This window comes from Mobula birostris, chromosome 27 (genome assembly GCF_030028105.1).
Source record: "Mobula birostris isolate sMobBir1 chromosome 27, sMobBir1.hap1, whole genome shotgun sequence".
Classification (NCBI taxonomy): domain Eukaryota; kingdom Metazoa; phylum Chordata; class Chondrichthyes; order Myliobatiformes; family Myliobatidae; genus Mobula; species Mobula birostris.
Genome location: NC_092396.1, coordinates 3,387,617 through 3,406,247, shown reverse-complemented (window position 1 = coordinate 3,406,247; position 18,631 = coordinate 3,387,617). Strand labels below are relative to the sequence as shown.

General features: G+C 44.5%; 1 pseudogene; it reads left to right on the top strand.

Annotated features, from left to right (window-relative positions):
• Positions 1–17,829, top strand: part of LOC140188468 (trypsin-3-like) — a 45,232-nt pseudogene extending 27,403 nt beyond the window's left edge.
• The last annotated feature ends 802 nt before the right edge of the window (positions 17,830–18,631 follow it).

Genomic DNA, 18,631 nt, shown 5'->3' with positions numbered 1-18,631 from the left:
GATTTCCTCCCACGGTCGAAAGACATACCAGTTAGTAGGTTAATTAGTCATTGTAAAATGCCCCATGATTAGGCTAAGGTTAAATCGGGGATAGCTGGTGACGCATCTCAAAGGGGCTGTTCCACACTGTTTCTCAATAAAAAATTAAAAACTAAAATGTCTAGGGTGAGGCACTTTGATTCTGCTGGCTGCTTCACAGAGGCAGCGAGAAGTGTAGGCAGAGTCCATGGAGGGGAGGCTGGTTTCTGTGATGTGCTGATCTGTGTCCACAGCTCTCCGCAATTTCCCCCGGTCACGGGCAGAGCTGTTGCTGTACCAAGTCATGATACATCCGGGTAGAATGCTGGTGGAGCTGAAATAATTATGCAGGTGAAGACATAGTACTGAAAAGGAGATTAGTTTTATTTGTCACGTGTATATTGAAACATTGGAACACAGTGAAATGTGTCATATGCGTCAATGACTAACACAGTCTGAGGATGTCACCACACTTCTGGCTACTGGGGCACCCAGACGTCACTGGGGCACCCACACGTCACTAGGCTGCCCACATGTCACTGGGGCACCCACACGTTACTGGGCCACCCACACGTCACTGGGGCACACACGTTACTGAACCACCCACACATTACTGAGCCACTCACACGTCACTGGGTAACCCACACGTCACTGGGCCACCCACATGTCACTAGGCTGCCCACACGTCACTGGGCCGCCCACACGTCACTGGGCTGCCCACTAAGGATGTTGACAAATAAAAGATGGTCAAACTTCCTAGAACCAGCAAAAATCGATAATTGCCCCAGTTTTCCAATTCCCCCTGGATGCTGTAGATTGTTCAGAATACTGGAGGATGTAAGTTCCGTTGGGGTTGTGGTGGAGTAATGGCCAAGTTACTGGACCACCAGTATCTGGAAGGAGTTTGTACCTTCTCCCTGTGACCGTATGGGTCTCCTCTCACAGTCCAAAGACGTACCGGTTGGTAGGTTAATTGATTCTTTTAAAATTGTCCCGTGAGAGGGCCAGCGTTAAGTTGGGGGTTGCTGGGTGACGCGGCTCAAAGGGTCTGTCCCACCCCGCACTGGATCTCAACGACAAAAATAAAAAGGTGTGATCCACTGATGCACCGAACTGACTTTCCATCCCATTGATGAAGGGTTAGAGAGCTTTAGAGATCTACGAAGACAGCAGTGAACTGTCAAGAAAGTTCATTGGGCTGCAATCTCTCACCACTGCAGGATTTGTATGTGCCCAGAACAAAGACGCAGGCAGGAAAAAAATCATTGCAGACGCTACCCACCCTGCAAACTGCCTTTTCCAAAAGCTCCCTCTGGAAAGCGCTGTACGGCTAACGAAACAAACATTTAAACGTTTCTTCCCCCAGGCAGTTCATGTGATCAATCGTTCTCAGTAGCTTCCCACCTCCCTCTATCTGTTACCTCAGTCACTGCACTGAGCTGTAAACATTTTAAATCACTTTTTATAATGCTGTTTACATTGTAAATGCATGCTGGTATTAATGTATTTATCCATATTGTATTCCATACTTTAACCTCTAACTTACTTTTATATAATTCTCTATTCTTTATAATTGCTGAACATAGATCAGTACAGCACAGGAACAGACCTTATGGCTCACAATGTTGTGCAGAACCAATTAACTTAGTAATCAAATGGGCAACTAAATTAATCTCTTCTGCCTATACGATGTCAATATCCTTCCATTTTCCTCACATTCACGTGCCTATCTAAATAGCTCATAAAAGTCTCCAATGTTTCTGCCTCTATCACCACCCCAGGCAGTGCATTCCAGGCACCCACCTCTCTCTGTGTAAAAAACATGCCCCTCACATCTCCTTTAAAATTACCCCCCCCACTTAAAAGCATGCCCTCTGGTTTTAAATATTTCAACAATGAGAAAAAGATACTGTCTGTCTACCCCATCTACACCTTATAAACCTCTATCATATCTCCTCTCAGTCTATTGTGCAAGGGAAGGGCATTAGAACCCATACAGCTTGGCACCAGTGTCGTCGCAGAGCAATGTGTGGTTAAGTGCCTTGCTCAAGGACAGAACACGTTCCCTAGGCTGGGGCTCGAACTCACGACCTTCAGGTCGCTAGTCCAATGCCTTAACCACTTGGCCACGTCCTAGTAAATCTCCTCTGCACCCTCTCCAAAGTCTCGACATCCTTCCTATAATGGGGTGACCAGAACTCTGTGCAATACTCCAGATGCGGCCTAACTGGAGTTTTATAAAGCTGCAACATAACTTCCTGACCTTTGAACTCAATGTCTCGACTAATAAAGGCACGCATACTATATGGTTTCTTAATCACCCTCTCATCCTGTGTAGACACATTTATATTGTTTTTTGTTGCATGTAAGGCCCTGACCAACCCACCATAACAAATTCTAATATGTGTACATGTTGATGGTGAATTAAATTGATCCTTGATCCTTAAGACAACGTCTGATTTGGAGATAAATGGAATCCCGGACTTGCAAGTGGACTCACGGACCATCAGAGCAATGTCATGTTTTATTTCCAAGGTTCAAAGGAATGAAGGGAGGGGCTGGGAACATGATGTAGGTTTTAAGGAGAGTCCAGTCTGAAATAGTGTTTGTTCTTGGGGATGTACACTGGAACAGTGGATAACTGAAAAGATGGAGTCCAGGCTGGAGATTCTCACCTGCTTCAAAAGGGCAACAATCATATGAAGAGCAGGGCGTGCTGTCTCAATGACTATCGCCCTGTGACACTCGCCTTGTGAGGGAGTGCAGAATCCGAATCAGAAGCAGGTTTAATATCACTGGCATACGTTGTGAAATGTGTTGTTTTACATCAGTGTAATACATAAATAAAACTATAAATTACAATTAGAACAGTAGATGTGAGCGCCACAGAGCGATAGTCGTTGAGGCAGCTCACCCTGCTCTTGGGCACTGGTAGCATTGTCGCCCTTCTGAAGCAGGAGAGAACCTCCAACTGCAGCGGTGAGGGATTAAAGATATCCTTGAACAGTCCCACCAGCTGCAACGGATAGTTCCATCAGAGGGTTAAAACAGGAACGAGGGCGACACAGTAGTGTAGAGATTGGTGCGATGCTCTAACAGGCTTGGTGCGCCGGAGTTTGGAGTTCTATTCCAGCATCATTTGTAAGGAGCCTGTATGTCCTTCTCGTGGAATGAGTGGGTTTTCTCCGGGTGATCCGGTTTTCTCCCACAGTCCAAACACGTACCACTTGGTGGGTTAATTGGTCAATGTAAATTGTCCTGTGATTAGGCCAGGGTTAAATCGAGGGTTGCTGGACAGTGCAGCTCGAAGGGCCGGAAGGACCTGAATCTCTAAATATTAAAAATTAAAAATAAAATAACCATTGAAGCAGCTCTTCTTGGCACTGATATGATTGTTGCCCTCTTGAAGCAGGCAGAAGCTCCGGCTGCAGCCCTGCGAGATTGTAGATGTCCTGGAGCACTCCTGCCAGTTGCAACAGCTCCGCTAATTTTGTAACAAAATTAATTTGCTGATGTTAAGCTTTATCATAGAAATTACACATTATGTTAAATAGGAAAAGTCTCAAAGCCAATAACCTCAAGAAAATTGACAGCAAATCAGCAGCTTTTGTTTCATAGGAACTAGTGCACACTATAATGGTAGAAATCACACCACAATTAATAAAAGATTCAACTTTGTTTAATGTAATTTCCTGTTCACAAGTGTAAAGGAGAACAAAATCATTGTTACTCCGAATCCAACGCAGCACAAAAAAAGTAAGATAAAGAACGCAATAATAAAAAAACACAATAAATATAAATGCGTACAGTAGAATGGCGTATATACATAGATGGATTGTATGCCCATAAAGTGACACTAGGCACAGGAGTAAGGTGACTCTGACAGGAACTGATAAAGTAGTGTCCATGCCCATTCACCTCCTCCCTCACCTCCACTCAGGGCCCCAAACAGTCCCTCCAGATGAGGCAACACTTCACCTGCGAATCTGCTAGAGCCGTTTATTGTGACCAGCGCTCCCAATGCAGCCTCCTCTACACTGGTGAGACCTGTGGTAAACTGGGGGACCGCCTCATCGGACACCTCCGCTCTATCTGCCGAAATTGGAACTTGGCAGTGTCGCAACATTTTATTCCGATTCCCATTTTCATTCTGACACGTCGGTCCGTGGCCTCCTCTTGTACCACGATGAGGCTGCCCTCAGGATGGAGGAGCAACAGCTTGTACTCCATCCGCGTGATCTCCATCCTGATGGCACAAATATCAATTTTTCCTTCTGGTAATTTTCCCTCCTCCTTTCCCCAATCTGGCCTCTTACCTCTCTTCACCTGCCCATCACATCGCCCAATACCCTTCGTCCTTCCCTTCCCCCTATGGTCCACTCTCCTCTCCTTCCTCTCCAACCATTTACCTTTCCCAGCCACCTGGCTTCACCTGCACCTGCTAGCTATCCTCCTTCCCCTCCCCTCACCTTTTAATTCTGGCACCTTCCCCATTCCATTCCAATCCCAGTGAAGCGTCTTGGTCAATTTCCAGCATCTGCAGAATCTCTTGTGTTTCTGATAAAGTAGTGGTAGTTGGGGGTGTGGAGGGGTGGGTTAGTGGGTGGAGGTGTTGATCAGCCTTACTGCTTGGGGAAAGTAACTATTTTTGAGTCTGGTGGTCCTGGCTACATAGCATCCTCCCTAACAGGAGTGGGACAAGTGGTCCATGAGCAGAATGGCTGGGATCCTTCATGGAATTCCTGGCCATTTCCCAGTATCTTTTTATATATGTGTGTGCCCTTGATGGTGGGTAAGCTGGTGCCAGTGATACGTTGGGCAGTTTTGACTACCCATTGTCGAGCCTTCCTGTCCGTTACAGAGCTGTTTCCGTACCACACAGTGATGCAGATTGTTAGGATGCTCTCTACTATGCGTCTCTAGAAGGACAGATTCATTTTCTTAAAGATTACAGATCTCGACACAGCTGTAAATTATAATGCTCTGCGATTTGTAGAGTAAGATTTTTTTCAACTATACTGAGACCTGTTCTATACCTTCTATTATTATATCAGTTCTGTGAGATGTTATTTTTGTAATCACTTGAACAGGTACCAGCATGAAAATACGCTGTTCATTGTCGAACAGCAAGAAGAACAGAATTTTCCATAGTAATCTGTCTTCATACATTGGATACAGCACAGAAACAGGCCCTTCAGCCATCTAGTCCATGCCAGACTATAATCTGCCTAGTCCATCGACCCAAAAATTTTTCAGTTATATAAAGAGTGAAATTTGATAATGGACCAATGGAAAATCATGCTGGTGAGGTGGTAATGGGGGACAAAGAAATGGCAGATGAACTTAATGAGTACTTTGTATCTGTCTTCACAGTGGAAGACACTAGCAGTGTGTCATATGTCTGTGAGTGTCAGGGAGCAGGAGTGAGTGCCATTGCTATTACTAAGGAAAAAGTGCTAGGCAAACTCAAAGATCTTAAAGTGGATAAGTCACCTGGCCAGGTGAACTACATCCCAGAGTCCTGAGAGAGGTTACTGAAGAGATAACAGATGCATTGGTCATGATCTTTCAAGAATCACTGGCATGGTCCCAGAGGACTGGAAGATTGTAAATGTCACTCCACTCTCAAGAAGGGAGGAAGGCAAAGTAAAGGAAATTATAGGCCAGTTAGTCTAACCTCAGTGGTTGTGAAATTGTTGGAGTCTACTAGATGTCAGGTCAGGGCCTTGCTACTGGTACCACGTAGCCCAGTACTACCCGTCTCGGGTCAGGTTGCCGGAGACTCAACCGACACACCCCCCGGTGCACTTCGGTTAACCAGGGAGGAGGGTGTGCAGGCACCCAGCAGGACTAAAAACAAAACCTGTCAAAGGACGGATGAACTCTTTGTGAGTCAACGGCCACCTACTGTCTGTCTGAGGAGTGGCACACCACACAGTCTTTCGTTTAGCGCCTTGCAAGACATAACATGCCCGACACTGGCACCCTAGGCCTGAGTCAACATAGTTGTAGCAGTGGAGTCCATTATTAAGGAAGAGGTTTTGGAGTACTTGGAGACTAATGATAAAATAAGTCAAAGTCAGCATGGTTTCTGTGAAGGAAAATCTTGCCTGACAAATCTGTTAGAGTTCTTCGAGGAAGTAACAATTAGGGTGGACAAAGGAGAGACGATGGATGTCATTTACTTGGATTTTCAGAAGGCATTTGATAAGGTGCCACACATGAGGCGGCTTAACAAGATAAAATCCTATGATGTTACAGGAAAGATACTGGCATGGATAGAGGAATGGCTGACAGGCAGGAGACAGTGAGATGGGGACCTTTTCTGGTTGGCTGCCAGTGACTAGTGGTGTTCCTCAGGGGTCGGTATTGGGACTGCTACTTTTCACATTGTTTGTCAATTATTTGGATAATGGAATTGACGGCTTTGTGGCAAAGTTTGCGGATGATACAAAGACAGGTGGAGGGGTAGGTAGTGCTGAGGAAGCAATGCGATTGCAGCAGGACTGAGACAAATTAGAAGAATGGCACAAAAGTGGCAGATGGAAGACAGTGCTGGGAAATGTATGATAATGCATTTTGGTAAAAGGAATAATTGTGCGGACTATTATCTAAATGGGGAGAAGGTTCAAACATCAGAGGTGCAGAGGGACTTAGGAATCCTTGTGCAAGACTCCCAGAAGGTAAATTTACAGGTTGTGTCTGTGGTAAAGAAGGCAAATGCAATGTTGGCATTTATTTCAAAGAGAATAAAAAGAAAGGAGATAAAAATGAGCCTTTATAAGACACTAATCAAGTTGCATTTGGAGTATTGTCCCAGTTTGGGGCCCCATATCTCAGAAAGGACGTGTTGTCTTTGGACAATGTCCAGAGGAGGTTCACGAGGATAATTCCGGGAATGATGGGGTTAACATATGAGGAGTGTTTGGCAACTTTGGGCCTGTGCTCGCTGGAGTTAAGAAGAATGCAGGGGGGAATCTCATTGAAACCTACCGAATGTTGAAAGGACTAGATAGGGTGGATGTGGAGAGGATGCTTCCTTGTTAGGGGTATCTGGAACTAGAGGGCACAGCCTCAAAATTGAGGGGTGACCTTTTAGAACAGAGATAGGGGGGAGTTTTTTTAGCCTGAGAGTGGTGAATCTACAGAATGCTCTGCCACAGACCATGGTGGAGGCCAAGTCTGTGGGTACATTTAAGGTGGAAGTTGATCATTTCCTGATTGTTCAAGGCATCAAAGGATATGGTGAGAAGGCAGGTGTATGGGGTTGAGTGGCGTCAGGATCAGCCATGATGGAATGGCAGAGCAGAATTGATGGGCTGAATGGCCTAATTCTGCTCCTATGTCTTATGGTTTTATGGACCTGCACCCAGACCACAGCCCTCCATACCCCTCCCATCCATTACCCCCTCCAAATTCTCTTAAATTTTGTCTAAAGGAGATACACAAGAATGATCCTGGGAATTAAAGGATTAATGTATGAGGAGTGTTTAATGGCTCTGGGCCTGTACTCACTGGAGTTTAGAAGAACAGTGGGGGGGGGGGGGATCTCATTAAAACCTATTGAATATTGGAAGGGGAAAATAGAATGGATGTGGAGAGAATGTTTCCAATGGAGGCAGAGTCTAGGACCAGAGGCTACAACCTCAGAATAGAGGGACATCCCTTTAGAACAGAGATGAGGAGGAATTTCTTTAGCCATAGAGTGGTGAATCTGTGGAATTCATTGCCACAGGTGGTTTTGGAGGCCAAGTCATTGGGGATATTTAAGGTGGAATTTGATCGGTCCTTGATTAGTCAGGATGTCAAAGATTAGAGTGGGAAGGCAGGAGAATGGGGTTGAGAGGGATAATAAATTAGCCATGATCAAATGGTGAAGCAGACTTGATGGGCCAATTGGCCTAATACTGCTCCTATGTCTTAAATGTAATAGATTTGTTTGCAGAGTGTGACATGGTGACGGTACAATGTATTATAATTTCTGTCTTTGTGAGGCGAAGCTCACAGTGCAGAAGTCTCAATGCTCAGGTGAGCTGAAATACTGTACGCCTTTTGATTTTGTGTTTTATATTCTGAGTTTTCACTCAGTTCTTCATTGCTGTTTGCACAATTTGTTTCTTTCTTCTCACGGGAGGTGAGCTGCTCGATGTTTTTTTTCTATGAACCAGTTCCATGGCTGTCTGTGGGAACATGAATCTCAGGGTTGTATTCTGCTTTTATAATAAGTGTACTTTGAATCTTTTTGAGCCCTTCATGTGAGAGAACATCTCAGTCCCAAAATGTCACCAGAGACTCCAGCAAGTTTTTTCAGAAATTCTGGGGAGAACGTTCTGAGGTGCTAGTATCTCCACCGTTGAGGACATCTTCAAAAGGCAATGCCCCAGGAAGGCGGCATCCATCGTTAAGGACCCTCACCACTCAGGGCATGACCTCTCTCATCACTACGGTCAGGGAGGAGGTACTGAGTGGCCGTTTGGTCCACTTCAAGTCAACCAAATGATTGAAAGGTCAGCAGTGGAACTGCTGAGCAGGTTCAGATTCCCAAGTATCCACATCTCAGAGAATCTAGCCTGAGCCCAACATATTGATGCAATCACGAAGAAGGCTTGCTAGCATTTCATGAGGAGTTTGAGGAGACTTGGTATGTCAGCAAAGACTATCTCAGGTTTCTGCAGAAGTACAGTGGAGAACATTCTAACTGATTGCATCATCATCTGGTGTGGAGGGGCCACTGCACAGGATTGAAAAGAGCTGCAGACAGTTTGCAAACTCAGCCAGCGCCATCATGGGCACTCGCCTCCCCAGCATCCAGAACACCTTCAAAAGTCAAAGCCTCAAGACGGTGGTATCCATCAGCCAGGACATGCCTTCTTCTCATTGCTACCATCAGGGAGGAGGTACAGGAGCCTTAAGACACTAATTCCTTTCCCCTCTGCCAGCAGGCTTCTGAACAGACAATTAACCAATATACACTATATCAATATTTTTTCCTTTTTTGCACTACATATTTAGTTTTTTTACTGTATGCATTTCTTATCATAATTTATTCTATATTTTATGCTGACACAAAACAACAATTTTCACAAATTTTCGCTGCACTCTTTCAATTTTATTGATATCTTTCCTGTAGGCAGGTGACCAGAACTGCAAACAATACTCCAAATTAAGCCTCACCCAACGTCTTATACAACTTCAACGTAACATCCCAATTCCCGTACTCAGTACTTTCACTTATGCAGGCCAATGTGCCAAAAGCTCTCTTTATGATCCTGTCTACCTGCGATGACACTAGTCGTCAGTGATGGTGGAAAGGCCTTTTACCAGGGTCCTGTCAGGTAGCCAGCCGCTGATTGAAATCCTGAACTGCAGTTTCCTCTTTCAAGCTCTTTCCCCTCAGGTCTGGTGAAACTAGAACTAGAGGTCATAGGTTAAGGGTGAAAGTTAAAATATTTACGGGGGATCTGAGGGGGTGAGGGTGGTGTGTGTGTGGAACGAGCTGCCAGCAGAAGTGGTGAACGTGGGTTTGATTGCAACATTTCTGAGCAGTTTGGGAGGGATATGAAGGGCTATGGTCCAGGTGCAGGTTGATGGGACTAGGCAGGATAGGTTGACATGGACTAGATGGGCTGAAGGGCCTGCTTCAGTGCTTTAGTTAACTATGATTCTAAAACTCCACACCCTCCAACCGCGCCGTTGCCGGCTCACTGTACCTCACAGCAATGCATTGAGAATTGCGGTCGCAGTAGGTCAACACAATCATGCAGTTAGAGTGAAGGGGTGAGGGGCAAACTCAAGGCACAAGGTGGGTCTGCATTGGCTGTGATCCGATGTGTATTTTTTTTAACGTTCAATATTTTGTTTGTCCAGGTCGGGCTCAGGACAGGATCATCGGAGGCTTTGAAGTCGTGCCCCACTCTCTCCCATTCCAAGCCTCCTTACAGATACGATCCGTTCATTACTGCAGTGGGAGTCTAATTAACCTCTCCTGGATCCTCTCTGCAGCCCACTGTGTGAAACCGTAGGTTCCTTGCAAACATACCTCACATATTTTAAAATAAGAACTCAAATTTTCAAAGGCCCTTGCTACAAAAATGTAACCTGTAACTGTTCTGCTGTTTTAGTCCGTATCTCATCACAGTCGTCCTTGGTGAACACAGTCTGTCCAAGTCGGATGGTAGTGAGGCGTATTACAAGGTGTCCAAACTTATCCTCTTCCCCTACTACCAGCCTGCAACGTTCAAACATGACATCATGCTTCTGAAGGTAAGTGAATGTGCTGGGTGTCCGCTGTGCTCACTGTGCGCACGCACGCGGCTATGCAGTGAGCTAAACAACTTCTTAAAAATCACCTGAGACGGCAGCTTTCTCCGGGGCTTTTAATGAGATCTCTTTTCTGTGAAGCTCGGGCAGCGCCATAGCGCGGCAGTTAGTGTGGCACTACTGCAGCTTGGGGCATCAGAGTTCAGAGTTCATTCCCGGCGTCCTCTGGAAGAAGTCTCTATACGTCCTCTCCAGGGAATGCGTAGGTTTCCTCTGGGTGCTCTGGTTTCCTCCCACAGTCCGAAGATGTGCCGGGTAGGTTAATTAGTCATTGTAAACTGTCCTGTGATGAGGTTAGGGTTGAGATGGGGTTGTTGGGTGGACGCAGCTCGAAGGGCTGGAAGGGCCTGTTCCATGCAGTATTTCAAATAAAAATAATACATGTAATGCAGAGAGTTGTCGTGCACCTGAAAATACTAATACTGATGATTATTCTCACAATGTGTTAACCAAGGTAGTGAACACATGCAACATTCCACAACTGTGCCATGTAAACACGAGTAAACTCCAGCACAATAATAAACTTCAACATAATGATCCCTTTAAAATATATCCACTAAATTTTTACCAGTACTACCTGAACTTCAGGCTGTTTCAAGGGCAAATAAAGAGAGGGTGAAGATGAATGTCCTTCCATCGTATGCTTCAAATTAGAATAAAAACTACTCACCCAGGAAATTATATTAAAAAAAAAGTTTTGCATACAGGAAGTGAAGTTCATTCAAACTGAATTATGTATCTAGAGGCCAGAACAGGGGGCTTTGGGGAGTGGTCGGTGGGGCCAGGGGATATTGGGAAGCAAGCTTTGAAAATGCCAATGATTGACGATTAAAGATTAGTAGCAGTTCAAGTTCATGCTCAAGTTTATTGTCATTTCAACTGTGTGCATGTATACTGCCAAACAAAACAACATTCCTCCGGCCAAAATGCAGAACACACTACATATAATTCATACATGGTGCACAATGTAATATTGCCATAAAAAAATTAACAAATAATGAAATATATTCCAAACCTTTAGCATAAGATGTATTTATGACACAAGTTAAAAAGCAAACAGTATAACACTACAGGCACTTCATACTCGATGAGACCGGGGTGGTGGCAGGGAGTTCAGTCGTCTTATAGGCTGAGGGGAGAAGCTGTTTCCCATCCTAACAGTCCTTGTCCTAATGCTACGGTACCTCCTGCCTGATGGTAGGGGTCAAAGGGATTGCTGGATGGATGGAAGGGATCATTGACAATGTTAAGGGCCCTGCGTATGCAGTACTTCTAGTAAGTACCTTTATTTCAAGTTTCCAGATTGGTTGGGCGTGTGGAGGGGTGGATTAGCAGGTGGAGGTATAGATCAGCCTGACTGATCTAGAAGGCGGGGGGAAGTGCCGTAACTGTTTTTGAGTCTGGTGGTGCTGGCGTGAATGCTACCTACAATAGCCCCTTCCCTGAAGTGAGTATCACCTTCGTCACATGTACATTGAAATATGCGCCATTTGTGTCAAATGAAATCAGTGAGGATATGCCGGGGGCCACACTCCCTGAGCCACATGGCGTGGACACAACTTACCAACACAAACCCATATGGCTTTGGAATGTGGGAAGGAACCAGAGCACCCAGAGGAAACCCACATAATCACATTCCTGGGCATCATTGTTTCCAGTGATTTCTCTTAAATTTGGTCTAGAGGAGATTCACAAGAATGATCCTGGGAACGTAGGAGGAGCCTTTGATGTCTCTGGGCCTGTACTCACCAGAGTTTAGAAGAATGGGGATGGGGTGGATCTCATTGAAACCTATTGACTATTGAAAGACCTAGACAGAGTGGATGTGGAGAAGATGTTTCCTATAGTGAGGGAGTCTAGTACCAGAGGGCACAGCCTCATTGTAGAAGGATATCTCTTTAGAATGGAGATGAGGAGGAATTTCTTTAGCCAAATGGTGGTGGATCTGTGGAATTCATGCCACTGACAGCTGTGGAAGCCAAATTATTGGGTATACTTAAAGTGGCGGTGTCGATAGGCTTTTGATTAGTATAGGTATCACAAAGGTTAAAAAGTTTAAAGTTCAAAGTAAAATTTATTATCAGAGTACATAAAGGTCTCCACATACAACCCTGAAATTCCTTTCCTCTTCTGCAGGCACACTTAGCAAATCTATAGAACAGTAACTGTAAACAGGATCAATGAACAACAAATGGTCCAAATGCAAATATAATAAATAGCAATAAATAACAAGAGCATAAAATATGATTTTAAAAGTCCTTAAATAGGGGTTCTGTTCAAGAGCCTGATGGTTGAAGGGTAGTAACTGTTCTTGAACCTGGTGGTGGGGGTCTCCTGAAGTCTACAATCAGATCCCTGGTCTTATTGACATTGAGAGAGAGGTTGTTGTTATTACACCAGTCAGCCAAATCTTCATCCTCACTCCTGTATGCTGATTCATCACCATGTTTGATACAGCCCGCAACAGTGATTTCAGGGAGAAGGCAGGAGAATTGAGGTTGAGAGGGATAATAAATCAGCCATGATGGAATGGCAGAGCAGACTCAATGGACCAAGTGGCCTAATTCTGCTCCTGTGTCTTACAGTCTTGTGGTCTGGGTGCGGTTGATGAAGGCATGTCTGGTCTGGACAAAATAACTAAATATTCTGTAGAAGAAGGATAAGGGTGTTTGTGAGGAGATATTCCACGGACAGAGAGATCTACAGCACCTCATTGGTTTTAACAGTAGGCAATTTAGTAACTGGGTGGCAGGGTGGAGATACGTCTCTACCAAAGGAGAGGTAAGGCACTCCTTCCCTCCGCTAGCCTGTAGGTCACCCTTGGGCAAGGTGTAGCACCTGCTTAGATCCCATCCAGTCAGGTGAAGCCATGGGAGCAGGTGGTGGATGGTCGTAAGAGCAGCTGGTGCACATCACAAGTCCTGGCTATGTGACCACTGACACCAGGCAGTCAATCTCTGAAGAGTATTGATAATGGCTGGGGTCACCTGTCTTGTAAAGACACTGCCCAGAAGAAGACAATGACAATGGCAAACTGCTTCTGTAGAAAAATTTGCCAAGAACAATAATGGAAATGGAAAGGCAACCACCCATGTCATACGACACAACACATAAGAGTCACTATCCCTGCTACACTGGACTCACACCAGTTTGCCTATAAAGCAAACAGGTCTGTGGAGGATGCCATCTCATCAGCTCTTCACACTGTCCTGACACACCTGGAGGGGGAGGGCACATACATGAGGATGTTGTTTGTTGATTACAGCTCTGCTTTTAATACTGTCATCCCCAGCAAGCTCATCTCCAAACTCCACCAGCTAGGCCTCAGCTCATCACTCTGCAACTGGGTCCTGAATTTCTTGTCAGAGCGTTCACAGGCAGTGAGACTGGGCCCTCACCTGTCCTCCACTACTATCCTGAACACTGGTACACCACAAGGTTGTGTATTGAGTCCCATACTCTACTCCCTCTTCACTTACGACTGTGTACCTGCATTTAACACCAATACCATCATCAAATTCGCAGACAACACAACAGAGATCAGGTTGATCTCCAACAGAGACCCGAATCAGGGTACAGAGCGGAGGTACAGAACCTAGTGAGCTGGTGCTCAGAGAACAACCTGTCTCTTAATACAGACAAGACTAAGGAACTAATTATCAACTTTGGAAAGTCACGGGATGACGAGTACGCTCCAGTCTACATTAACGGAGTCATAGTGGAGAGAGTGTCCAGTTTCAGGTTTCTGGGAATATCTCAGAAGACCTTACATGGTTCACTAACACCACTACAATAGTTAAGAAAGCACAGCAATGCTTGTTTTTCCTCAGGACAGTGAAGAAAGCTGGTCTACCTGAACAGGTGCTGGTGACCTTTCACCGCTGCACCATAGAGAGCATCTTAACATGCTGCATCTCTGTGTGGTATCTCAGTTGTACAGCAGCTGGTAGGAAAGCACTTCAGCAGGTCATCTCCAGCGCACAGAAGATCATCAGGACACAGCTCCCAGTCCTGGAGGACACCTACAGTTCTCGCTGCCTAAGGAAAGCTACAAGCATCTGTAAGGACAATACACACCCATGCAATCATCTGTTTGAACTTCTTCCATCTGGCAGACATTATAAGATTTTCTATGCCCGCACTTCCAGACTGAAAAATAGCTTTTTCCCCAGAGCTGTAATTGCTCTGAACCAATCGATCAAGCATCATCCATAAATTTGTTATATTGCTACTTTAATACTGGTTTTATGGCCGTCATGCATCTGAGTTGTGCTTTTGTACTACTGGACATCGCTTGTACTGGCTGGTTACTTGATTTTATTTATTGTTTGTTTATTTTATTTGTTGTTTTATAGCGTTGAGTACGAGAGTTGCAAACTCATTTTCGCTGTATTGGTGCATGACGACTGTACTATGCAATGACAATAAAGATATTTTATTTCATAACGAATGAATGAATTCAGTAGCTCTACAAGAGGAAATCAAAGTGGACTTTATTATCATGTACACAAGACCTTGTGTGCACAGGTGCAGGGAAAGACTTACCGCAGCATCACAGGCTCGGAGCATCAGGTACTCAACAGTCACAGGGAAAATATAAATTAAACATGGTTTTTACAACAAAAATCACCATTAGAACAAAATAAAACACAAAATCCATTTTAGTGCAAAGTGATCAAGTGGTCATAGTGTTGTTAAACTGTGGTGATGAGGGTCGTGCTGGTTGGTTCAAGAACCGAATGGTTGAAGGGAAGGAGTTGTTCCTGAACCTGGTAGTGTGGGACTTCAGGCTTCTGTACCTCCTGTCCAGTGGGAGCTGTGACAAAATAGCATCCCGGGATGGTGGGGATCTTTGACGATGGATGGTGCCTTCCTGAGGCAGTGTATCTTGTAGATGCAGTTACAATCGACTGAAATGTTTGTTTTTTTTATCACATACTGATCTGGAGATCTACTGGAGGCCCAGAGGTGGCCTTTTCTGGGTTTGGACGACTGTCTGTACCTGTGAGTGGGTGGGAGGCAGGAAAGGGGCCAGCTTCGCTGCTGTTGTTTGGTTGCCGTCGTTCTGTGGTTGTTGCTGTTTGTGTTGTTCTGTTGAACATTGTGGACATGCTATGTGGGCACCAGATCATGCGGTGACACAGCGTGCCCCAGGTCGTGTTGGTTGTTAACTCAAATCATACATTTCACGGTATGTCAGGATGTACCTGTCATTAAATAAATCCAAATCCACCTCTATTATTTCCGCTAACCCTAACACACATATGCACCACCCTGTGTGGAAAAAGTTGTCTCTCGTTTCCCTATTAGATCTTCTACTCTCACCATAAAGTGATGCCCTCTCTACCCTGGGGGAAAGACTGACCATTCATCTTATCTGCTGCTTGTTAATGCAAATGACATAGCTCACTGCATGTTTCGATGTGCATGTGATAAATAAATGTATCTCAGTCTGAATGTGAGATATATTCAAGAATCTCATTAGAGAGCCTTCAGAACATCACTAGAGTCTGGTGTAAATGTCAGCAGACCTGAACACTAAGTTCTTCACAAATGTAATTGTATTTACGTCAGTTCTGAAATAACATCTTCACTTCAACTTTGACTGACACTTCAGACCAATGTTTTTGCAAATCAGTTCAGTAAATTCATTGTACACCTGCACCCCTCCACACCCCCAAACACCACTACTTTATCATTTCCTGTCAGAGTCACCTTATGTACAGACACTCCTGTGCCTGGCCGTCACCATATGGACATACAATCAATCTACGTGTATAAGCTGGCTTCTGTCTTTATATTTATTGTGTTTTTTCATTATTTTGTTCCTTATCTTTAGTAGGTTTTTTTTGTGCTGTGTCAGATCTGGAGTAACAATTATTTTGATCCCCTCTACATTTGTTATCACATAATACAACATTATATAATCTTGAATCTAAATTGTACCAAGAACCCAATGATTCAGCTGTGCAAATTGCCTTCATGATAAATGAATAAAACTGGACATGAGTTGTTATTTGCAGGTTGGAATCAGATTTAAATAAGTGACCTATCAACCTCTGCCTTAAATACACCCAGTGACCTGCCCTTCACAGCCACCTGTGTCAATGAATTCCACAGATTCACCACCGTCTGGCTAAAGAAACTCCTCCTCATCTCTGCTCTAAATTATTTTGTTCTCCCTTAAGAAATCTTGAACCTTGAATCTTGCATGTAACACTTGTTTTGATATATATCTCAGATTAACAAGCCAGTGAAACAGAGCGCATATATCAGCCCCATACCAATTCCAACGTCCACAAGGAGGGTGCCGAAAGACACGATATGTACCGTCTCAGGATGGGGCGTCACCAGTGTTTACAGTTACAGCCTGTCGGATGTGCTCATAGCTGTTCAGGTTCCAATCATCTCAAATTACTTGTGCAATAGACCTTCCTCCTACAACGGCAGAATTAATTACTACATGATCTGTGCGGGATATCGCCAGGGAGGCAAGGATTCTTGTCAGGTGCGTAATATTCACAGTACGTATTTCTACATTACACAATTGTCGTGTGAAATCAGGTTTGTGGGTTCAGTGAGTGGGGCAGAAGACACACTACTGGTGAGTAAGTTAACTCTTTATATACAGGACAAGACAGACACTGAACCCACAAACCTTTCAAACTACACAGTTACCAATACTTGGCTAAATCGACCACTCAAATCGGCAGGACAAGACAAATACTAAACAGATACACAGTGGAAAATGCAAAGTATGCTCCCGGGGCCTCCTTACTGCAGCACACCGCCGCTGTTTACTGTTTCCATGGCGACCCAGAAAGTGAAAACAGGACTTTGACAGGAGAATTATCAAAGTTTATTGTCATGTGTACAACTACATGTGTATATGGATGCAAAGAGAAACGTATTTACAGCAGTATCACAGGCATTTGGCATCCGAGAAACCGTGTTCACAAGAGAAAAATGAAAGCCCCTCCTCCTTCCCCCTCTCCGATAGTCCACTCTCTTCTCCCAACAGATTCCTTTCTCTTCAGCCCTCTACCTTTTCCATTTATCTTATCCCTTCCTGACTTCTTACTTCATTCCACCTCTCCCTTTCCCCCTTCCCCCTCACCTCTCACCTGCCAGCTTGAACTCCTCCCCTTCTCCCACCTTCTTAATCTGGCTTCTTCCCCCTTCCTCTCCTGTCCTGATGAAGAGACTGGGCCCAAAACGTTGACTCCTTATTCCTTTCCTCAGGTGCTGCCTGACCTGCTGAGTTCCTCCAGCACTTGGGTGTCTCCTATTCTGCAATCAAAGTTTTTTGGTACCGATTCTGATTTTCTTCCTCTCTCCTTGCAGGGTGACTCTGGAGGGCCACTGATCTGTGACGGAATAATTCAAGGAATCGTCTCCTGGGGGATCAGCTGTGCACATGGAAGATACCCAGGTGTTTACACCAACGTGGCTAAATACATAAAGTGGATAGGAAACAAAATAAGATTTTGAGTACAGCTCGTCACTCATCATTCCTGGTTACTTGTGAAAATACATTAGGTGCCATCCAGTTAATTTCTTTTTTGCTTATGTTATTCCTAAAAAACTAGAAAAAAAAGTTTTCAAAATTGCCTTTTGTTTTAGAGCCAATTAATGCAATTATTTACGCAATTTAAATCAGTTTTAATTCAATATGTGACTAATGACTTGCCTCTAATTATAATCATTAAGTTGAACAGAAATGAGATTCCCCCCCCAACTCTTCTAAACTCGAGTGAGTACAGTGCTAGACCCATCAAACAATCATCATATGTTAACCCTTTCATTCCCAAGATCATTCTCTTGAACCTCCTCTGAACCCTCTCCAACGTCAGCACATCCTTTCTTAGATAAGCGGCGCAGAACTGCTCACAATACTCCATGAGTGATCTGACGGATGCTTTATAAATCCTCAGCATCACTTCCTCGTTTTTACACTCAGTGCCCACTTTACTAGGTACACCTGTACACCTGCCCTTTATTGCAAATATCTAATCAGCCAGTCATGTGGCAGCAACTCAATGCTAAAAGCATGCCATCATGATCAAGAGGTTCAGTTGTTGTTCAGGCCGAACATCAGAATAAAGAAAGCACGTGATCTGTGACTTTACCTGGGGAATAATCGTTGGTGCCAGACAGGGTTGTTGGAGTATCTCAGAAACTCCTGATCTCCTTCCTGGGATTTTCACAGACGATCATCTCTAGAGTTTACAGAAAATGGTGCACAGAACAAAAAATACCCAGTGAGCAGTAGTTCTGTGGGTGAAAACTCCTT